At 39.9% G+C, this 24,450-nt stretch overlaps 1 long non-coding RNA gene across 1 annotated transcript; it reads left to right on the top strand.

Annotated features, from left to right (window-relative positions):
• Positions 1-1,657: 1,657 nt before the first annotated feature.
• Positions 1,658-23,340, top strand: LOC114312891 (uncharacterized). Its single transcript, XR_014340378.1, has 3 exons — positions 1,658-1,869; positions 3,797-3,866; positions 22,947-23,340. It is a non-coding gene; the product is annotated as an uncharacterized LOC114312891 (long non-coding RNA).
• Positions 23,341-24,450: the final 1,110 nt, after the last annotated feature.

The following is a 24,450-nucleotide window of genomic DNA, read 5'->3' as shown; positions in this document are numbered from 1 at the left end:
GGTTGACCGTGGTTGTTTATATTGGACAATGATTGTGCATTCACATGTTGTGATAGTGGTGGTGCATTTGCATGGTGCATATGGTGATAGTGAATTATGATATGATGGAAGGCACGTTTGATCTAATTTTTAGTTTAGTTGTTCTTAAGTCATTGGAGTTTTCTTAATTTCAGTTGATGGATTACGCGTCTTTGACGCGGGCTACCCGGTTAATTAAATGGTGTGTGATATTGGTTCTAGAGGAAGTTGAATGAAAGTGATGCAGAGTATGAGAAACTCAATGAAGGCTAAATTCCGAGAGGCGATGATACTTGGACATTGATATGATTTCATAGAGAAATTGACGGAAATCTTATATAGTGGGTGTTTGGGAAGTGAGTTTTTATGTAGATTTTTTTAGTTGTAGGATATTATTAGATAAAAAAATTTTGGTGTTTGAAAAGATAGTTGGTTTTTTTGTGATTGGATGTGATGTTTGTGAGAGAAAAACTGAAGTGATTATGAGGTTGGATGTGATATTTTGTTTGGATTTGTTTTTTTTTTTTTTTGGTTTTGCAAAAACTTTGTCTTTTAGTGGAAAAAATAAAAAAATATAAAAAAAACCCAATTTTTTTTTTCCCCCAAACACCGCCATAGTTATGTTTCTAGTATTATTAGAGTCTTATTTTATGATTAATTTGATGTTTTCTAGGATTTTTAGGTTAGAGGTATTTTGGTAATTTGTAAAATTTCAGAATACAAGTTGTGTGGGTTGCCTATGGGTCATCTTATGGGTCAAGTTATTTAATTAGTCTTTGTTTCTGTTTCTTATCTAGTCTTATATTAGTTTTGGAAGTCAAAGATATTATAATAATCTATGAAGCATGAAGACTCCAAAATTAGTGTCGTGGCGGTGTCCGAAACGCGGACACGCCGGGAACACGAGGACATACCGGGGACACGTGTCGTATCCCTTTAGTTTAATGATTATTCCCCCACGAAGGACAGCAAGAAAGGCCCACACGCACTTGCTTTCTATTTTGGCGTCTTGTCGGGCCCAGATAGTACCTGCACTAGGCCTCATGCCTAAATTACTGAGAGAGTTGCTTCTAGGTCAAGGACTTTCTCGAGTGGTCAATCTTACGGTCGTGGATGAAGGAGTGATATGCTAAAATGGTATGCTCTCTCGGGATAAAGCACTTTCTGCCCTTCATATTGGGCTAAGGGCTGCCCTTTCGGATATATTTCCAAAGCCTCGCTCCGGTGATGGAACCAATTGTTTTTTTTTGTAGGGGACACGGCGGGGACACGTGTGTCCATATTGAGACACGGTACGGTACACGCGCGGGGTTCAATTTTAATTTTGTCACATTTGTTTGGGGTCAAAGTATAATATTTAATAAGTAAAAAAAAATCAACTTGCCCTGATATGGCCTCGTTTGGGAAGTGGTTATTTTAGTAGGCTATTTTAGTTTTTGGCTATTTTAGTAGGTTAAAATTTTTGTGTTTGGGAAGATGATTAGATTTTTTTGTGGTTGGATGTGATGTTTGTGAGAGAAAAAGTGAAATGATTATGAGTTTGATGTGATATTTTGTCTTATTAGCTATTTTAGCCTATTTTATCTTTTTATGATTTTTAACCTAAACTAAGCTATTTTTTTTCTTCCCAAACACCCCCATAGTGGATCAGTGTTGCTGAATTGAAGCGTAATCAATCGATTAAAGAGTATCATCAGTGCCCTAAACCAGTCGATCCACCACCTCCTTGAACCAGTCGATCGAAGCTCCATCCAGTCGATCCACCGGTCGAAGATCGAAGCTCCATCCAGTCGAAGATCGAAGACCTCCATCAATCGATCGAACAGTCGAAGACCCCAAACGACTTCGAAGGTAAACCCCCCCCCCTCTCTCTCTCTCTCTCTCGAAACTGTTTGTGCTCTCTCTCTGTCTCGCTCTTGCTCTATCTTTCTCTCTCTCTCTCTCTCTCTCTCTCTCTCTCTCTCTCTCTCCTTGTCCAAGCTGAAGACTTTTTTTTTTTTTCAATTATAGGTTTATATATATAGACTGTTTTCAACCTTGTCGAAGCTGAAGACTTATTAAAAAAAAAAAAAAAATTATAGGTTTATATATATATACAGACTGTTTTCAAATTGAAGTGTGTTTATAGGTTTATATATATAATGTGAACTATAGGAAATATGTCTAGTTCTCTTTCTTTTGAAGACTGTTTTCTCTTTCTTTATTATTTTTTTTTTGTCCCTTCTAATGTTAATGTTAATTTATAATGTTACTATGTTAGTGTTTGGATCTACATCTATTTGAAGCTTTAATTAATGTTCCTATTTTGGTATTTGTTAATTTTGATTTTGAATGAATGGAATATGAATGTACATAACACATAAAAATATTAAAAAATAAAATAAAAAAATTGGCCGTGTCCCCCGTGTCCGTGTCCCTATTTTTTGAAAATTTCTGTGTCCCGTGTTCGTGTCCATGTTCGTGTCCGTGTCCCTATTTTTTTAAAATTGCCGTGTCTCGTGTTCGTGTCTATGCTTCATAGATAATAGTTTTCTTTTTTGGTTATAGTTGGTTAGGAAGTCTCCTAGTTCAATATAAAGCCATGTGTTACTTATAATTTGATAGAGTTGATATTTAATAGAATTTTCAGAGCTTTGAAGCCTGTTTTGGGTTGGTGTGATGCAACCTAACCCTAGGTGTGATGCCTATGGAATTCAGGTGTGATGCCTAAAGCTATCTTCTTTTTTGTATTTGTTCCTTAAATTTCAGCACTTCCATAGGCCAATTATTGCTGTTCACTGCTCCTAAACAGCCCCTCTTTTGATCTCTTTCAGCTGGTTTATTAATTCTAAACCTAGTTCATTCCATTCATTAATTGAAATCCTAAAATTCCTATTGATTCAGTTTTAAGCAACCATAAAAACCCACAGAAAGTAAGCTTTGCAATCCTTTATGGCCTGTCCGTAATCGTCTACATCACTAAGTTATGGTAAGAAAATGGTTCGGTAAAGAGTTTTTAGATGGAGAAAGTAGAAAGAGAAAGTCCATGAAGTTGTTTACTTGTGTTTATTTTTTTTATTAAATTTGTTTCTGGTTTACTACTTGATGTTTTAGAGAGACTGTCTTTTGGGGGAAAAAAACTACAAAAAAAAAAAAAAAAATTTTATTTCATCGTGTCTTTTTATTTTTAATACATGTAGTTTTGTAGTTATTAAAATTAATGAAATTTTATCAAAAGTTTTAGAGAGGAAGCGGAGAGACAAAAAGTGGTTTGATGTAAATGGTTTTAAAGGAGAAGAGAGAGAAGATAGTGTTCACATGATTAGATTGTTGCAGTGGTGGTTGTGAGGTCAAATATGATGGTAGGAGGTGATGATTATGGAGGAGGTAGTTGGTGGACTAGTGAGATTACGGTGCTGGATTGATGTTTTTGCTGACTGTGACGAAGGAAATGTAAATAGAGAAAGAAAGAGACCGAGTACCGAGAGGTGGAGAGAGAGTAGAGCAGACACAGAGATTAGTACAAAGTGATGTGGGTATTGTTTGCTTGTAAAGGGATAAGATGGCCAATCAGAGGCACTGTTCCACATTCTTCCCAAGAAATTTCATATATGTATTTTGTTGCAGCATATTTTGATAAAAGCTGTCATACAATTATAGACAGCAAGGTGAAATCTACTCACTTTGTTTTCAATGTTTTGAAGTTTGATTTCATGACAATAAGCTGTGTTAAGTCATGATGTTCTGTTGAGGAGAAATTTTATTGAACTGAAATACTGACTCTTGCATTATAAATCAGATCTTGCTATATTTGGAGCATCGATGGCAGGAGCTTGTATTGGTTTCCTATTGATTCAGTTATAATGCAGGTATTTTGTGTGTTGAAGTGAATATATATTAGATTATATATTTTCGGTTTCTTTTCATGTGTAATGGCTCACTGTAGAGAATGGATGATCAATACAGAGTTATTTTCTTCATTCTCTCTTTGTATTGAATCCAATATGGTTATAAAAAATCCCATCATTTATCTTATCAAAAACTCTATCCTATCTGTTATTTTCTTGGTCTGTGAACTGCTGCTGTCGCACCTCAATACAATGCCGCCACCACTGTCCACTCTTTGTGCATGGCCTATTGAAATAATATTCCAGTGCTTCAATCTCAATTCTAAAAGCACCATTGTCTTTGCCCCAATCAACCGAGTTCACTGGTGAGGTCTGGGCTCCAATCACCCACGGACAATCTGACACTCCCCACCGCAACACTGGGGCGTTGTTCCATGCTCAGCCCCTTGTCTTATGTGCTGTGCGGCATGGTCGCCTTGTTTCCTCTGTTTGCTCAGCGCACAATGCGTACATCTTCATTCATGCGCAACGCGCCCCATTTGCTCTGCGTGCAGCATGTGCATCTCAGCTGGTTTCTTTCTGCTGACTGTTCACTCAGACCCTTCCAGCAACTACCATTGGCTGGTTTAAGGTGTTTTTGAACCTTTCTGATATGATTAAGATCTGTTCCTGCCTATTTTTGGCCTTGTGAATGTCTATGGCCTCTGTTTCTGAAAATAAGCCTCTGTATTTCACTTTTGCATTGGTAGCTTACTTGTTATATTACTATGGAACGTTATGAAGTTTCTCAGCCAATATCTGTCATCTTAAGTGGCTCCAATTACGTCTTTTGGTCTCAAGAAATTTCTAGTTTCCTGAAAGGACATAAACTTTGGAGATATTTCACTAAGGATCTAAAGGAGCCCAAGCAAGGAAAAGAACAAGATGATAAATTTCCTCCGCTCCTTTTTGAGCGGGATAACAAAACCATCAGACTATTAGTTGGTTTTGCAACACATATACTACATCAATTAGCCTTCAGTTTGGATGCTTTGACACTGCCAATCTATTTGGGATGTCTTAGCTGAGTGTTATACAACTGCTGATCTTGCTCATTAATATCAACTCGGGTAGTCTATCAATTAGTTGTCTCAAATGTATGATTCCAGTTGATAATTTCTGAACCTGTGTGAACATGCTTTGGTGAGGCAGAGAAGTTCGCTACATGTGGGGATTAACAACGTTTGATTATGTTCATGATGTCTGTTAATACATTAATGTATGGCTATTAATATTAATATATACATGTATAGAATACAACTAGATAGGATTTAGCTTTCGGTTAGCTTTCGGTCCCTTTTCATAATGATGTTTGTCAAATGATGATGTTTGTAACATAGAAGCTCCTATATAACGGAGACCCTCTATATGGTTTCATATATATAGAAATACAGAGATTTCTCTCTCTATCCCTCTCTCAACTTATTTTACATGGTATCAGAGCCTCAAATATATAGCGCATTAACTAGAAAAATTCACATTTTCTGGTAGTTATCTCTGTTTCATCACTGATCAGATCCTTTTTGTTCTCAAAAATTTTTGCACTGCCTACCAAAGCGCTCAAAATCTTCTCACGATTCCAACGCCACCAACGGCGTCCTCAGATCTGCTGTAACGCGCCCTCACGCGCCACATTTGTCGCCGCGCGTCACCCACTTCCACGTTCGATGTCTCACGCGCCACACGTACTTCTCAGCCGTTCAAGCCGTCTCGTCCTCGTCGTCTCACGCGCTACAGGCCCCCGCAGCCGCTTGAGCCGTCTCTCACAGCGCGCGTCACTCGCTCTAACCACTCGCTCGTGCCGCTCTAGCCACTCGCGCACGCCGCTTGCTGCACCTGCCTTTGCCTTCGGCTTCAGACTTCGGCTCCAGTTGGTTCAGCTCAAACCAGTTCAGCAACTTCCCCAGGCCGGTTCAGACCGGTTCCCCACTAATTTTGACCTTCTGAATTCACTGGTACCCTCAGTTTTTTTAGCTTCTACCTCGATCGTGTTGTTTTTCCTTCATGGATCGCCGGGACTTCTCTAACCACCCTATTTCCATTGTTCTTGACGGGACCAATTATGTCTTATGGGCACAAGCCATGTCTAGCTTCCTCAAAGGCAAGAAATTTTGGCACATCATCATTGGGGATGTGTGTAAACCCATTCAAGAGACCGTGGAATCACCTAACAAATATGTCGACTGCCTGGAGGATTGGGACAGTAAAAACTATCAGATTATCACTTGGCTTCGCAATACTTCTATTACATCTATCAGCCTTCAGTTTGGTCGGTTCCAACTTGACTTTGTTTTTACTCCGGCAAAAGCCATCTGGGATATTTTTAAAGAGCGCTATCAAACTATTGGTCTTGCTCACCAATATTAGCTTCTGAGTCATCTTCACCGTATGCGCCAAGACATAACTCAGACTATTAATGATTTCCTTTTTCAAATGTATTCTGTTTGGGATCAGCTCGCTCTTTCTGAACCTCCACGGCCCCATACTGAGGATGCTGCCTTGTTTACTACTTATCGTGACCAACAACGATTGGTTTAGTTTCTTATGGCTCTCACTCCCCATTTTGAGCCAGTGCGCGCATCTCTCCTTCATCGCACTCTTTTACCTACTCTTGGGCAAGCAATTTCTGAACTACTTTCAGAGGAAACTAGGTTTGGTACTCTCCATCCGCACCCTGTGGACTCTATTCTTGCCACTCCCCAGACTTAGAGTTCTCCTTCACCACAAAGGTCAATTGCCTGCAACTACTGTCAAAACCGAGGTCTTCCATCCACTTATCTTCTGGTTAATTGTTCAGTTCGCCTCTATCGATTTTGCAACAAGACTGGTCCTAGTCATCTCCAGCAAGATTGCTTCTGCAATCCAACCCGAGCCTCTCCTAGTTCCTCCTCTCGCCATGGTCCTTCCACCGGGAATTTTTCACACAACAACTCTCTCCGTCTTGGGAATCAGTTTAAATCTATGCCTGTTCATCGCACTGCTGCTACTGCCTTAGAGGATTTACCTTCCTCTGTCCCTATAGACCCTTCCACTCTAGTCTTCTCTCAAACCGATGTCGAAGCCATGTTCCAGCAATTTCTCTCCACTTTCGGTACTCCTCCATCTACTGCTTTATCTGTCACCTCAGATAACACTTCCTGGTACTTTGACTTCGCTTGTTGTAATCACATGACCTTTGACCCTACTATTTTTACTACTCTCTCTTCTTATCTCATGTTCCTTCTATTCATACTGCTAATGGGTTTCTTCTGTCTGTAAGTCATGTTGATTCTGTTTCCACCTCTCACTTATCTTTATCCCATGTCTATCTTATGCCTGCTCTTACTTTAAATTTTATCTCCATTAGTTAATTGTGTGAGCATGGTCTAACTGTTACTTTTTCTCATATTGGTTGTTTGGTGCAAGACCCTCGGACGGGACGGACTCTTGGGATAGGCCATAAGCATGGACGTCGTTATGAACTCATCCATCTTCATGTTCCGGATTCTTCCCAAATCGCAGCTCCTACCACTGCTCCTCTTTTATCTTCTTCTCAGCTTTGGCACTGTCGTTTAGGCCATATTTCTGTTGGTCGGTTCAAGTCTTTAATTTCTAGTGGTCATTTAGGTCCTGTCAGTTCTGATACTTTAGATTGTTTATCATGTCAACTTGCCAAACAACCTGCTTTATCATTTAATAAAAGTGACTCTGTTTCTCTTGCACCATTTGATCTCATCCATTCTGATATTTGTGGGCCCTCTCCTACTCCTACTATGGGAGGCGCACGCTATTTTGTTGTTTTTATAGATGATTTTTCCCATTTTGCATGGTTGTTTCTTATGAAAAATCGCTCTAAGTTCAAACAACTTTATTACAATTTTGCTGCAATGGTTAAAACCCAATTTTCTAAAACTATTTAGCTTTTTCGCTTTGACAATGCCATAGAATATAAAGATTTTGATTTTCTTTCTTTCCTTGAGAGTCATGGTACTCAACCTCATCGTTCCTGTCCAGGTACGTCTTAACAAAATGGACATGCTGAACGGAAATATTGGCATATTCTCGACACTACTCGAGCTCTCCTTCTCTCTTCCTCTTGTTTGGAAAATTTTTTAGGGGAAGCAGCTCTCACTGCTGCTTACACTATCAATTGTATCCCTACACCTATCATTCATAATCACACTCCCTATGTGCGTTTGCATGGCACTCGTCCCCCTTACACCAGTCTTAGGGTCTTTGGATCTGCCTGTTTTGTTCTTCTCCAACCTCATGAACGTACCAAACTTGAACCTCGTTCCCTCCTTTGTTGCTTCTTGGGGTATGGTACTGAACATAAAGGGTATCGTTGTTGGGATCCTCTCTCCCAGCGCCTCTATATCTCTCATCATGTGGTCTTTTGGGAACACAAAATGTTTTCCCCTCTCTCTCTCTCTCTCTCTCTCTCTCTCTCTTCCACTTATCCGCTCCCTCACCCTCTCTGTTTTTTACTAACCCTTACACAGATCTGTTTTCTGATGCGCTTGCTCCACTGCCCCTGCCAGACTCTCTAGAGACCACCTTGCCTACTGGTCTTTCCCATGAGTCTGCTCGCTCTGATGGTCATGCTCTTGCTCTCTCGGGATCCTCACCTCCTGTTGAGTCTCTTCCTCTGGCTCCTCTTCCTCCCTCTGCTCGACCACACCGGGTGACCCAACCTTCTACTCGTCTTCGTGACTTTATTGTTGGTTCTACTTCTTTTTCTACTTATGAACCTACCTCCTATTGTGAGGCTCGCTCTAATCCTCTTTCGCAGCATGTTATAACTGATGAATTGCAGGCTTTAGACAAAACTCATACTTGGGACATTGTTAATCTTCCCCCTGGCAAGACTGCCATTGGCTGCAAATGGGTATACAAAATCAAGACTTGTTCTGATGGATCTATTGAGCGCTACAAAGCCCGCCTTGTTGCCAAAGACTTCAACCAGGAATATGGTATTGACTATGAGAAGACCTTTGCTCCTGTTGCTCATCTCACCTCTATTCGCAGCTTGATTGCTGTTGCTACCACCCGGCAATGGGATCTTTATCAACTGGATGTGAAAAATGCTTTTCTTAATGGTGTTCTTCTCGAGGAGGTCTACATGCAACCTCCCCCTAGGTCTACTTATCCACCTCGTAAAGTTTGCAAACTTCAACGTGCTTTATATGGTCTTAAGCAAGCCCCGCGTGCTTGTTTTGCCAAGTTCAGCTCTACTATTCATGAATGTGGTTTCACCTCCAGTTCTTATGATGCTGCTCTTTTTATACGGGAAACAGCTCAAGGGACCACCCTGCTTCTGCTTTATGTGGATGACATGATTATCATCGGTGATGATATGGATGGTATTCTTCGCCTTAAACAGTATTCTTCCCCTCCCTCTGCTTTTGCCACTGCTGCTGAGGTTCCCACTTCTAAATATTGCTCTTCTACAAGTATATCACTGCTAGTGATCTTGTGACCATTTTCAGATAGGTTCTCTCACCACCTTCCACTTCTTTGTCAATCACCTCAGGTACCTTCTTGGTTCTTTGATTTTGCCTGCTGTAATCAAATGACATTTGACTCTGCTGTCTTCTCTTCCAAATCATTTGCTTCTCATCTATGAAGCACGGGTACTCCAAAAATAGTGCCGTACGAGTATTGGGTACTTACCGGGTGTGGGTACACGTACCAGTACGGCGGTATGCGTACCGGGTACGGCAAAAGAGGGTCTGGTACGTTTGGTTCATTCGGGTACGGCTTGGGTACGCCATTGGTACGTTTCGGGTATGCCAGGGCCTTTTTTTTTTGTGCCCTTGTAGATCAATAATTTTGATGTTTTTCTGTTGTCTTGTTTGTCTGTATGAATTGTATAAACATATCAGCAAATGATTTTGATGTTTTTAAAAAGCAATTTGGGCAAAAAAAAAAATGCAAGGCTTATAAAGGGTAGTTCTATGTATGATTATGCATTATGCTTTTGCTTTAGATCCTCCTAGAATTTTTTTATAAAATCTTTAATCATAACAAACTTTCAAAGTTTATGCACAAAACATTAAAAAATGATACTGTATTAGGTGATTAGTAGTGGTTGGGAATGATGCAATTTTATGTATTATGCAAATTGCAATTGACAACCTGCCCCAATTGAGAATTTTTTTCCTTTACTGTTGGCAATTAACTTTAAATCTTTCTTTGGTCTCCTATTATTTCTTTGGTCTCACTTTATAAAAATAACAAATTGATGAGCAAAAATAAATATTTTTAAAATAAATTATGATCACAAATTCACAGTGCATAACATGTCAAAGTGAGAGATTTCACATATATTATTTTTAACGCTTAATGGTTTTAAATTATAGGAAAATGAGTAGTTCTTTTTTTAGTTTTGATATTTAATTTTAATTTGTAGGTTGGATCCTTTAACCATAATTATATTAAAAAATAAAATAAAATATCGGCGTACCGCAGCCATACCCGTATCATACTTTTTTTGAGTTTTGCCGAATCGGCGTACCCGCACTCGTACCCATACCATACTCGTACTCGCACCCGTGCTTCCTTGCTTCTCATTTACCTATCCTTCAGAGTATGCATGTTTAATCACATAGGCCAAGTTTACACTTATAGTGTCACTTAACACCTATCTTCAAAAGAGCTGGGTCTCCAAACAGGTCTTGGGTCATGCCACCATGGTGTGCCCAAACCCGAGTTTGAAACCTGACCCAGTTTTCCAACAAGATGTCTTGTGCAAGGTCTATGGATGCGTCAGACCCTCGGGATAGGCCATAAGCTTGGGCTCCTATTCAAGCTCACTAATCTTCAGATTCATTCCTAGCCTTCTCCCACAGTTCTGTCTGTTGCCTTAACTTTAACACCCTCATTATCAGTCTTTAGCATTCTCAGTTCAGTCATGTATGTCTGTTGGTCACTTAGAACTTTAGTCTCTAGTGGTTAGTTAGGTCTAAAAGAAAATGAAGATGTCAATTGTTTGCTTGTTTGTTTTTTTTTTTAAATTTATATATATATATATATATTATTTTTTTTCGACTTGCCAAAAAACTTGATTACCTTTTAATGAAAGTGATTTTGTGTCGTTTGCTCTATTTGGTACTTATTCCCTCCATTGTCTAGGGATCCTTATCTCTTCCACCATTGGGGGTGAGGGGGGTTGCAGGTACTTTGTTATTTTTGTTGATGATTATTCACATTTTGCATGGATACATACCTCTGATGCATAATCGATCTGCATTACCAAAGATCTACTGTGACTTTGTAAACATGGTAAAAACTCAGTTTTCTCGCTATATCAAAGTCTTTTGTGCCAATAATACTATGGAATATAGAGTGTTCATTCAATTTTCTTTGCCCAAATGACAGTCTGTCATTGTTCTTGTCCAAGCACATACCGACGGAATAGGCTTGTTGAACGCAAGCATAGATATATTGTTGACACATTTTGTGCTTTTATCATCTCTGCCTCTTGTCCTCAGCAAATTTGGGAAGAAGTTGCTCTCACTGTTGTCTATACAGTGAGTCGCATTCCCTCTCCCATCATTAGTAATCAGTATTCTTTTGAGCGTTTGTATGGTGCTTTCCAGAACTGCAACACTGTTAGTCTTCAACTATGAAAGCTTTGTTTGCTTAACCAATTCCTCCATGGAACTGTTTTTGACAAACTTGATGCAACTTCTTATCCTGAGCTCATTAATATAGTTTCTCCGTATCTGGTTCGTCTAATGGTTTTGCCCCTATATACTCTGGCCACCATTCAATATAATTACCATTCCATTGCTTCACCCATCTGTCGCTGTACTCATATAAGAGAGATATACCTATTCATCTATGTGATTACCAATATTTTCCCACAATACTTCTTATCATGAACCTTCCTATCATGAAGCCAATTCTGACCCTCTTTTGTAGCAAGCTATGGTAGAAGAATTGCAAGCCCTGGACGACACTCATACATGTGACTTGGTTGATCTTTCTCTAGGCAAGACAGTAGTTGGTTGTAAGTGGGTCTACAAGATCAACACCAGAGAATGCTATAAGGCTCATTTGGTTGCAAAAAGGTTTTACATGAGTATGACATTGATTATGAGATGTTCGCTCTAGTATCTTGTGTCACTTCTGTTAGGAGTCTAGTTGTAGTTGCTGGTGTTGTAGCTCGCCTATGGGGATTGTATCAAATAGACGTCAAAAATGCTTTTTTCTCAATGGTTATCTTATTGAGGAGGTTCATATGCAACCTCCTCCTAGATATGCAAATCAACCACACAAGGTTTGTAAATTTTGTTGTACTCTCTACGGTCTCAAATAGGCTCCTCGAGCATGGTTTGCAAAATTTAGTGTTACTATTGGTCATTTTGTTTGCCCTCAAGTCCTTATGATTCTACTCTTTTTATCTTCAAGACAAAGCAAGGTATTACTCTTTTACTCCCTCATGTTGATGATATGATTGTCATTGGAGATGATTTTACTAATATTTCTAAACTCAAACAATCCTCAGCAAGCACTTTGAGATGAAGGATTTGGGCTCTCTTAGCTACTTTTGGGGGCTTGAAATTTTCTTTGATACAAATGATTTTACATTTTGGGTTCTCTTTCTCAGGCTAAGTATGCTTATGATCTTATAGCTTGGGTTGGACTTACTGATACTAAGATTTTATTTACACCTCTAGAGTTTAATGATCGCCTCACTCTCTTTGGATGTCACCCCACTTTCTGATGTCACTTTAACGATAGTTCATTGGCAACCTTGTTTATCTCACTGTTTGATGTAGAAAAAGAAGAGGGAGAAGGTCACAAAAATGGCCACAAACTTTTTTACTCTCGATAATACTATTCTGTGGTCTTCATTACTCAGCGTACTCTACACTTTAATTATATGCATACTCAGATTGGTGGGATGATTGCACTGATTGTCATTCTAGTCTTCTGCTTCTTTCTAAACAGGCAATTCACTTATTTCCTACTGTAGCAAGAAGCAAATTGTTAGAGGTAGATCCTGTATTGAGGCCGAATATTGTGGTAGTGCTGATACCACTCAAGAACTTCTCTGGCTTAGGTGTTTCTCACTCTTCTGCTAGCACACTACACTGTAACAACATAAGTGTGTGGCACTATTTGCCTTCTCTCAGTTTCCTCATCCGATCAAATTACTAATATCTTCACCAAGGTACATGTCATGAATCCATCCCACCCCAAAGAGGATAGTTATGTGACCAGCCAGTAGTTATAGACTACCAAAGGCCTAACTTACAAAACGAGTTGGACTCTTAGGGTAATTGAGGCAAATTTTCCATTATTGAGTGCGAAAGCCATTATTTGCTTATATTTAGTCCGTTTAAAACATCCATCCAGAGTAGTGTATAACTATACGAAATGAACGCATACATTGTTCTTGATTACATACATATTTACAAGGATACAACATATACAAGACTATTTACAGCCCTCTTGCCTCTAGCATACATGCATAAACTTCAAGGAACTAATTTCTCCATATGCTTCTCTTGCACCTGCATACATATAGGGGAGAGGGGTGAGTACTCAATGAATAGTAATATAGTAAAGTGGTAAATGAATGTACACTGGCAAGCTTTTAAACATAACATCAAATCATAGTTTCAACATAGATTTAACTTGAGCAAGACATTACATAACTTGGCTTGCAAACATTTACATAATAATGAACATATCAAGGATTATAAGGTGTTTAACCGATGCGGATACCAGCTAAACGTCTCACCCGAAGGTGGCAAGGTGAGCTCAGCTATCAAGACATGATTGGTTATTTCCCCAATTTTTAGACATGATCCAAGAATGTCATCTTAATCCATGATACACGAATATAGGATGTACATTCATAACAAAATGTAGAAATATATGTATTATTGATTAATATTTTGATATCTGATTGATGTTTTGTAGTGTTTACATTGATTCCTATATATAGGAGATGTGAAGTGGAGATGGTGGTGGTAGGTGAGGAGTAGGTGAGTGTAGTAGGTGAGTGTGTGGTAGGTGATGGTAAGTGTGTGGTCGGTGATGGTAAATATTTTAACAGCCCCCCGCAAACTCAAGGAGGATAGAAAACTAACCAACTTGAGTTTGGAGAGAGGAACAAAACAAGAAAATACATAAAAATAAAAGAGGATAGGAGACACTGTATGGTCGTGTCAGACCATTGGTGAAGGCACTGTATGGTGGTGTCATAACGGTGTAGAGGACACTGGATGGGGGTGTCATAACGTGGTAGAGGACAGTGTATGATGGTGTCATAACGGTGTAGAGGACACTGGATGGCGGTGTCATAACGGTGTAGAGGACACTGTATGGTGGTGTCATAACGTTGTAGAGGACACTGTATGGTGGTGTCATAACGTTATAGAGGACACTGTATGCTAACCGGAATCAATGTCGGGACAGTTTATGGGGTCATGTCGGACCGTTGGAAAAGCTAACCGGAATCAAATGTCGGGACAGTTTATAGGGTCATGTCGGACCGTTGTAAAAGGCTAACCGGAATCAAATGTCGGGACAGTTTATAGGGTCATGTCGGACCGTTGTAAAAGTTGCACCCTCAAAAGGTGTGCCCAATGTTGTCAAAAGGCGTGCCATCAAAAGGCGTGCCCAATTCATCAAAAGACGAGCCATCAAAAGGCGCGCCATCAAAAGGTGTGCCATCAAAAGGCGTGCCAAGTTGTCGGCGAGCGCCGAGCGGCGCATGAAGCGCGGGTCTGTCTTGGCTATTTAACCAAGGTTGATGCTGAGGCTGAGGCAGACAAAAAACTTCTGAAAATCCCCTGAAAAACTCTTCCTTTGCTGAGAGAGATATTTCCTTTTGCTGAGAGAGATAGGCTGTAACACTCTGTTGCCCAGAAAAATGGCCTCGTCCTCGTCTTCCCGTGGACTGCTCACCCTCTTTCCTGACCTCAACGAGTCAACAAGAGAGAGAACTGGTGCGGTGGCACTAGAACCTCAACCAAGCGCCCCGGAGTTTGCTCCGTTGAATTTTCCGATGCGGTCTGTGGAGCAAAGAATGGCAGTGCAGTCGGATGTGGAGGCTAATCAGTATACTTTGAAGGCATGTGTGGAGTCCATGACGGCGGTCACAAACTTGTCGCACCGGCTGCAGAGTAGGACATATGAGGTGCAACAGTTAAACTCCCAGCTGGCTCTGCTCCAACGCATGTATAAGGATGCGCGAGCAGAGATAAGTGTGCTGAAGGCAGAAAATAAGGAGCTGAAGCGGAAGGCCACCGTGATGTTCCGATTCGGAGGTCCGCCATATGCTGCAGTGGAAGAGTATGGGGGAGTGAACGTGCTCGGTGGACAAGGAAACACGGAGGCAACACCGTCAAGGACTGTACAGGACGGAGGCAAAAAGAAGAGACCGGCGGCAGAGTAGGACGGTGGGTGGCCGTCTGCAGAAAAGAAAACAAAGCTGTTGTTGTGGATTTTTTTTTTTTTTGTTGTTTTTTTTTTTTTTTTTTGTGTGTAAAATGTGGATCGGGGTTGATCCCGATATGAATAAAATGAGTGTATTGTGCAAATTTGTAAATTGGTTGCAATTGTTTTTTTTTTTTTTTTTTTTTTAATAAAGTGAAAAAAATAAAAATAAAAGAAAGAAATAATAATAATATATTTAAAATAATAATAATAATAATAATAATAATAATATGTTTAAAAAGTGGGGCGGTGGAAAATGATGATTTTGGGTGTGAATAAAATATTTGATGTGTCTATGGAGGTGGAGTACCCACGTGAAATATCTTGAGGCATGTGGGGTGATTATTAGAGAGAGAGAGTGACAGTGTGTGCTATGTCCCCCCTGTGTTGTTTGCTCTTTTCTTCTTTATTCTCCTCAAGAGAATCTAGGTACTTGAAAATCTTTGAGTCTTCCTCGCTCAAAAGATCACCAAGTGCAGGATGACTCAAGAAAGCGGTCAACCAAAAGTTAGGAATAGAATTGATGATCTCATTCCGTTTAACATAGACAGGCCTGCGGATCTCATTATACTTCTGCTCTACTTCCAAAACTTTCTCGCTAGCTTCTTCATTAAACTTGTCGAGGTCGTCTTGGACCTTCTGCAACTTTTCGATCGAGAGGACAAGGTCAGTGTCAATGTGATCGGAATGTTCGTCCTGAGTTCTATCGGCGACCTTCGATTTCTTGCCGCGGTCAGCTACCATTTTGGGTGGCCAAAAACCTAGCCCGGAAGGAGTCTCTCTCTCTCTCTCGGGGAATGGAGACCTACTGGATGGGAGCAGTGGCCACGGCTGCGGCGCTGCAGGAGCGGCTTCAGCAAGCCATAATGAACGGCGGCGGCGGAGAGGAGTAGGCCGGCGAGACACTGGGCGACGGTTCTGGGGGGTTGCGCCGGAGAGAAATGACAAGCGAAGAGCACTGGCGGCGAGTAGAGAACCAACGCCGGAAAGTGTTAAAAAATACTGTATTATTGATTGTTATTTGATACATAAATGTTGTGTATATTACAAGGATTTATATAGGAGAGGATTTGGGAGTAGGTGAAGATGGTAGTGGAGGTGGTAGGTGGAGTGTAGTAGGTAAGGGTGAATTGGTGGTAGGTGTAGTAGGTGTGGTGAATTCTAACAGCCCCCCGCAAACTCAAGGAGGATAGAAACTAACCAACTTGAGTTTGAAGAGAGGAAGAAAACAAGAAAATACATAAAAATAAAAAAAAAGATAGGAGACACTGTATGGTGGTGTCAGACCGATGTAGAAGACAGTTTATGGGGTCATGTCGGACCGTTGTAGAAGACAGTTTATGGGGTCATGTCGGACCGTTGTAGAAAACAGTTTATGGGGTCATGCTGGACCCTTGTAGAAACTAACCGGAATCAATGTCGGGACAGTTTACAGAGTCTTGTCGGACCCTTGTAAAAGTTGCACCCTCAAAAGGTGTGCCCAATTTGTCAAAAAGCGTGCCATCAAAAGGCGTGCCCAATTCATCAAAAGATGTGCCATGAAAAGGCGTGCCAGTTTGTCGGGCGGCAAGAGGCGCGCGATGCGCGTGGCTGGCCCTGGCTATTTAAAACAAGGTTGAGGCGAAGGTTGTGCATACGAGTCTGAAACCTCTGAACGCTCGGAGAGCTTGTCTCTGCAAATCTTGAAATACCCGGAAACCAACCCTTCTCTGAAACACTTAGCAACTCAAAAACATGGCCTCTTCTTCCCGTCCAGTTACCCAGAACCTGCTCACGCTCTTTCCAGAACTGAACGAGCCCACAAGAGAAATAACTGGTGCGGTGGCCAGTGAACCGCAACCAAACACCTCTGGTTTTGCTCCATTGAACTTTCCGATGCGGTCGGTGGAGCAAAAAATGGCGATGCAAACTGATATTGAGGCTAATCAGTATACTCTGAAGTCATGCGTGGAAACCATGACGGCGGTCACAAATTTGTCGAACCGGCTGCAGAGTAGGACAAATGAGGTGCAGCATTTAAACTCCCAGCTGGCTCTACTCCAACGCATGTATAAGGATGCGCGAGCAGAGATAAGCGTGCTAAGGGCAGAAAACAAGGAGCTGAAGCGGAAGGCCACCGTGATGTTCCGATTTGGAGGGCCGCCATATGCTGCAGTGGAGGAGCAGTATGGGGGAGTGAACGTGCTCGGTGGACAAGAAAACACGGAGGCAACACCGTCAAGGGCCGCCCAGGACGGAGGCAAGAAGAAGAGACCGGCGGCAGAGTAGGAAGAAGTGAGGTCGGTGGATGACCGTCTGCAGAAAAAGAAAACAAATCTGTTGTTTGTGGGTGTTGGATTTGTTTTGTTTTGTTTGGTTTTTTTTTTTTTTTTTTTTTTTTTTTGTGTAAAATGGTGATCGGGGTTAGCCCTGAGATGAATAAAATATGGTTTGTGGGCAAATGTGTAAATTGTTTGTTTGTTTGTTTTTTTTTTTTTTTTTTTTTTTTTTTTTTTTTTTTTTAATGGAAAAATGATGTGTCAAAATAAAGTTGGGGTAACGCCCAACAAAAGGAAATGATGTGGGGAATATGGATGGTGCAGAAGTGGAAAAAGCTGTGCAATATATTATAATAAATATATATATATATATATATATTAAAAGTAAATAAAAAAAGGTGAGTGGGGATGTGTTGTTCTGTGTGCGTGGGAATGGAGTGTCGGCTATATATATTTAAAAGAAAATAAAAAAAGGTGAGTGGGGATGTGTTGTTCTGTGTGCGTGTGAATGGATTTTTATTATTATTATTATTATTATTATTATTATTAGCAGAGGCTGGGTTTAATCAAAAACGTGGGCTGGAAAGTGGAACCACGAGAGAGAGAGAAAGGGAGAGAGAAGGTGTGGCGTTGTGGCTGTATAACACCACGGATCGAGGGCAAGAACTGTGAAAGACCCTGTAGCAGTGAAGAAGAAAAGGAGGTTGGCCACCACCACCATAGCTGCGGTGTATATGGTGCTACTATCGTCAATCATCTCCATGAACGGACCGATGACGAGGGGAACAGATTGGAGCCGCTTGACCTCTGCCTGGGCACGGAGGAGCTCGCGCTGCAGATTCTTCTGCTCGTCCTTCACGTACGCTTCTTGGATCTCGATGAACTCCAGTTGCCGTTCCAGGGATTTCAGCCGGCTGTAGAGGTCGTCTTCGTCGTCGGAGCTGGAGTAGGGATCCGGGAGGATGGCTGGGAGGGTTGCTGGTGGATTGGGTAAGGGTTTCGGCTCCACCACCATCACTGAAGCCATTGTTGTTGTTGTTGTTTGCGGTGGTTCCGGTAGTGGCCGATGATCTGGAGAGAGGAGGAGAAGAGGTTGGAAGTCGTCAAGGAGGATGTCGTCGGGGAACCGGAAGAAGGTCGCGAACTGGGCGCGACGGTGGTGGGAGCAGCGGGTGGGGGTGTCTGCCAGCTGATCCATGTCTGTGAGGCCGGAGTGTACGGCGGCGATGGACTTGCCGGCGAACGACTTGTCGGAAAAAAAGTTGCTGACTGATGATTAAAGTATTCCTTCGGCAGTGCAAGGAAGGCTCCGAGTCGGGCTGCGATATGAAGGCAAACCCGCCGGAGACTCGGGAGCAATATGGCGAAGAACTCGAAGTTAAAGTGTAGAAAATTCCAGCGGGCAGCGAAGGTAAAGTTGCCGGCCGGCTGCCCGCCGGTGAGAAAAAAAAAAATAGGCCTAAATCTTAGTGCTCTGATACCATGTTAAAAAATACTGTATTATTGATTGTTATTTGATACATAAATGTTGTGTATATTACAAGGATTTATATAGGAGAGGATTTGGGAGTAGGTGAAGATGGTAGTGGAGGTGGTAGGTGGAGTGTAGTAGGTAAGGGTGAATTGGTGGTAGGTGTAGTAGGTGTGGTGAATTCTAACAGAAAGTCTAACGGCGGTGACAGCAAGGCAAGTAGCGCGGTGGCGCCGATCGGCAAGGTAAGGAAGAAGGCCAACAGGGTACGAAACAGATGAATGAAATGAGATGTTTTGTGACGTGTGAATCAGGTCTGTTTGAGATTTGATTATGTAACAGGTTAGGGTCCGGCGGGCGGTGAAGGCAAGGTTGCCGCCCGCCGGAAGGTGAAGCTCACCAAGAGCTAACCTATAGCTCTGATACCATGTAGAAATATATGTATTATTGATTAATATTTTGATATCTGATTGATGTTTTGTAGTGTTTACATTGATTCCTATATATAGGAGATGTGAAGTGGAGATGGTGGTGGTAGGTGAGGAGTAGGTGAGTGTAGTAGGTGAGTGTGTGGTAGGTGATGGTAAATATTTTAACACAAAACAATAGCTTAACTTTCATAAACATATCATAGGTTTGCATTTGAAATCATAGTTTTAACAAACATAACTTTACTACACTTCTAATGGCTCCTTGAACAAAGGGTTTCCTCCTCCAAGTGCTTGACCTACACAAAGCATGAACAAGGTATTGAAGTACCTAGCTTATATGTACAAATATAACAAACCGAATGCCTAAGTTTGGCTAAACATTTTCTTAAACTTCTCTTACATGTCAGGTGCTATTCTAGGCTTAGTTCAAGTCTTAAACAAGTGCATAACAAGTGTCAAATGCAAGCATGGGGGTGTCCTAAGCAAACAAGACTTGAAAAACATGAAATAGGTTTGGAGTACACGCATGTGCAATGCAAAACAAATGCGTTAATCGAATTCTAAACTTCGTTCTTTAATTTTCCTATTAAAAATCAGTTTCTAAACTTTATTCAATTCTATTTTAGGTCTAAAACAAGTTCTATAAGATCCAGGGCGTCGAAACAAGCAAAAAGGGGTCAAATCGGGCAAATTCCCTATTTGCCACACCTATCGAGGCACATGCCGGATGAAGTGTGGGAAGATTACCGCACGTGTGGAAAATCTGAGGACACGTGCAGCTATTTCAGGACCAAAAATCGATTTCTAGAGGGTTTGGGTGCACGTGTGGGAGTCACTTTCGCACTTGTAGGGATGGATATTCAAAAATCCCCTCTTGCTCTAGCTTACCTCTTCTCATTTCTAAGCCTTGGAACCTTGAAAATTTGTTAAAAAACATTCAAAACATAAAGGAAAGCATGGAAATATGATTCTTTTCAAAGCAGTAACTTCAAAACATGATTTATTCTTAAGGCATCAGGATCAAAACTTAGATTTTTGTTAAGAAATCATAAACTCTATTTCTTATTCAAACCCTTCTTTCTATCCTTCCAAAACACGAATTTAAACACGCAAAACTCTTAGAAATCATATGAAAACATGAAGATGAAGCTTCTTATGCATCAAGAACACCAGAATCAAGATCAAAATGGTGAGAATCATGACTACCTAGCTTGTTCTTCAATCTTTCCTACCTTTGTTCATTTTATTCCTCATTTCTTCATTAATAACTCAATTAAATCTTAGCTTTTTCTCAATCTTTGACAATAGGTAGGATTACAACTAGAATTAGGCTTGAAATCTTACCTTAGGATGATCAAAAAATGGATTTTTGGTTGATTATTCAAGTTTTCTTTCTTCTCTTCTTTCTCTTCCCTTCTCTTCCCTTCTATGTTTCTTTCTTTTCTTCTCCCTCCTTCTAGTGAAATATGATTTCACTCCCCTCATTTGGCTTATTTAAAGGTAAGACAAAAGCTAGGTAGGACAAAGTTGAACATTTGTATAAAAGAAGAGATGTTTGTTTCACTGATGTGTATGCTTCACCAATTTCTCTAATCTCACATACTTAACTTAGTTAATCAATCTTAGTTATAATTAATCTAGGTTAGTCTTTAATTAATCAAGGTTTAACTTAATCTTTCTTAGCTTAATTAATCTCAATTAGGGATCACTAATTCTACTTAATTAACACTAATCCCGATTAGCAAAATGACATATAGTATTAAAATGACGAGTACATTACTCTAAGATCTTTAAGCTCCCCAATTAGTGCATAGGCACATCTTAGCATTCACAAATTCTACACTTAAGGTGTCCCCTAACTATTAGTAATCTTCAAGTATTTTTCTTCTCAAGTTTGTCTCATCAAGGCGTGTTTTTCACTTCTAAGTTTCTTGCCAATTGTATTCATCTTCTAAGGTTTCATCTTCTCATTTCATATTTCTATGTCTAGAGTATTGTAAGGTGATTAGATTAAGCTAAATATTCAGTCATGTCATGTAAAAATACTTTTGATGCAATACACACTTGCTCGCTATGTTCAAGAGGTGGTTAGTTCTTAAGTCTTAATAGTTGATAGTGAAATTCGATGGTCCAAGCTTCCTAATCACTCATTTCTATGCTTCACTTTAAATATTTGTGTAATGAGACAGTTAATTTGACCTAGGATATTCAAGGATGGATAATAATATAGTTATAGCATGTGGCTTTCTTTAGGGTGTCACAGTACATCTTTTGGGACGCTTCCATGACTTGGTTTCTAAACTCAAGATGATATCTACGCTACCTCCTTGAGTTTGAGAGGGATAATGTATATATATTAGGTTATATGTTTTCGGTTGCTATTCTCTCTTGTGTTAGTCCTGTTCATTCTCTCTTTATATTTAATCCAAACAGTGTCCGTAATTTTTTTTTTCTTCCCCTTGATCATTCTTTTTACCTGTGATGAGAAGACTCAGATGTGTCTTCAATTTTGATATTTTTGTTCGCCACTGAATTCCTTTATTTGTTTTATTGTTTTTATTTTTTTCTTTCTTTCTTTTCCTTTCTCTTTCTTTCTTTGTGATCTCACTGTAATCAGCCCATTGCTATTGATATCATCCTTTAATGCAGTCTTGACATGTTCCCTTTCCTTCTTGATCAACTTTTTTCTTCCTATTCCTTTTGGTTCTCCTTTCTGATTTATGCTACTCACGTATTGCCATTTTCATATGTACAAAGTTGCCTTATGCTGTGTTTGGTTGGGAGATTTGGGAATGGATTTGGAAAATGAAAAGGAAAAGGTGTGTAAAACTAGGTGAAATGTAAGTATATTTGATTCACATTTCACCTGCATTTTCCATTTCCCTTTCTAAACTCCCTAACCAAACATAGCTTAAAAGCTTCTTCAAGATATTAATACAAGTGCAATGTGTTTGGTATCTAGTAAGAACCTCTATAATGGATGTCTGTCTCATGTTTCACCCTTCTTCCACTTGGATTGAAGAAGATTTTCCTCTTGAATTTGAGAAACCAGGTCTTTGCTAATGGAATTGGTTTGGCCAACAAGACAGTGAGATCCAAGTAATAAGATAAAACTAACATTTTAATTTTTAAGAATTGAAGATTATAGTTCACATCATCTTCATTTGAAGAACCTGAAATTAAACTGTATAATGTGCTTGTTGGCTAGATATCCGCATGCAAGGGTTTATATGTAGATACATGAATGCATGCAAGTAAGCACATACTCAGGTGCACAAAGAGACAGTTGATATTTTTTAATACTTGTTAGGTAGTATTTTGTGGTGGATTGGTGGTTTTTTCTATTTATTATGATCAATTTCCCTTCCTAAAGTTTGTGTTAGTATATTGTGCTGGATTGAAGAACAAAAGTTGGTAAATTCAATTTTCATGAGCTTGTAACTGAATTGAGGCCCTTTTGTTTTAGGTATCCTTCTTCAAGACCACCAAATGCTTTTGCGGAGCTGGCTGCCGCTTATTCCGGATGGCACCATTTCATCACCACCTTGAGCTATGTGGAGTCAAAAGAACCAGTTATTGTTACAGGAGCATACGTGCTTTCTTGGGTGTTAGCTTTATTTGTAGGATATGTGGGTCTTATTTCAGTGTAACTAGTCAAAAGCAATTTTGCCTGACCCCTTTATTGTTGTAGCATTCGGGGTTCACTTATAATTGTCATTCCTTTCTTTCTCTGTTTGATAATTTTATTCGTTGTCTTTGTTTTCGACTGTAATCCATTCTTTGATAGAGAAAATGTGAAATTTATATATAGAAACAATGTATATATATATATATAGGTTTATGCATGCCGATTCTGAGTACAAGATCACTTATTGCAATTTGAATGAAAACAATTCGATTTGGGAGATGAGTTTTATTAATTAATTGGCTCTCGCCTGTCCAGTGTCAATTGTTGTTAAGTTAATGAAATACAGTGCCATGCATGTGGATTGTTAACTCATAGAATGATATTTACTTTGATTAGTTTAAACAGAGTGACATTTCATTCATGTTGCTGGCGAGCATATGCAAGCGACCAAGACCAAGATGACCAAGACACACATGGTACAACTCATAGAATGACAAATAATATGTATATTGATTTCAAATGTGGTGGATTTGCTATATTTCTTCAGTAATAGTTATTTCAATTTACAACTAGCTACATCTTTCCGGACTCTCTGGATGTATAGATATATAGATAGATGGATGGATAGCTAAAGGATAATGCCCTTTATTTCATGACTTCACTAGATTTTTATGGCTTGAATTAAAACCTGTTATGGCTTAGGCACCATTTCTTTAAATTGTCCCAAATCAGCTTATAAAACCCCTTCAAAGGGTTTGAAGGAACTGTCGTGAAGTAGCTCCTGTCCATGTCTTTTGGAAAAGTTGAGGTAGCAATTCATTTTCAAAACCCATGAGACTTAATGATCTAACATACATACGAATGTGGGTTTTTGAATTACCAGTTCTATCTATTTTTCTGATGTCAGACATTTTAAACTTTTGGAGAAGCTTAGCCTCAAGAAACAGGCAGCCTTCCAACATCTAACTTGTGAGTGGTTATTGGGTGCTCTTGGAGTATGGCCACATGGTTACTTCAAGGTGTTGTGATTGGTGAAAAAGTTATGTCCTATGATTTTGTGTCGAGTGATTGAGGAACATGAGGGGACATTGTGTAATGATTAGCGAAGCAGTTTGAACACGTGGAGCTTCATGAACATTAATAGCTTTTCCTAACTTGTAGTCTATTCCTTTGATTTTCCTCATTACACTCTTAATCTTATCTAGCTTAGTATTCATTATCTGCTCATTGCGGGTAACTGCTTCGGGGTTGAGGTTTGGACTTGGTGCAGAGTGTTAGATTGCAAACAAAATTAACTAATATGCTACATGTATTTGGATTCTAAATTTGTTTGAAGAACTTT

The sequence above is a fragment of the Camellia sinensis genome, chromosome 9 (genome assembly GCF_055761805.1).
Source record: "Camellia sinensis isolate YWXY chromosome 9, ASM5576180v1, whole genome shotgun sequence".
Classification (NCBI taxonomy): domain Eukaryota; kingdom Viridiplantae; phylum Streptophyta; class Magnoliopsida; order Ericales; family Theaceae; genus Camellia; species Camellia sinensis.
Note: the sequence above shows the minus strand (reverse complement) of the source record. Positions and strands in the feature narration are given on the sequence as shown.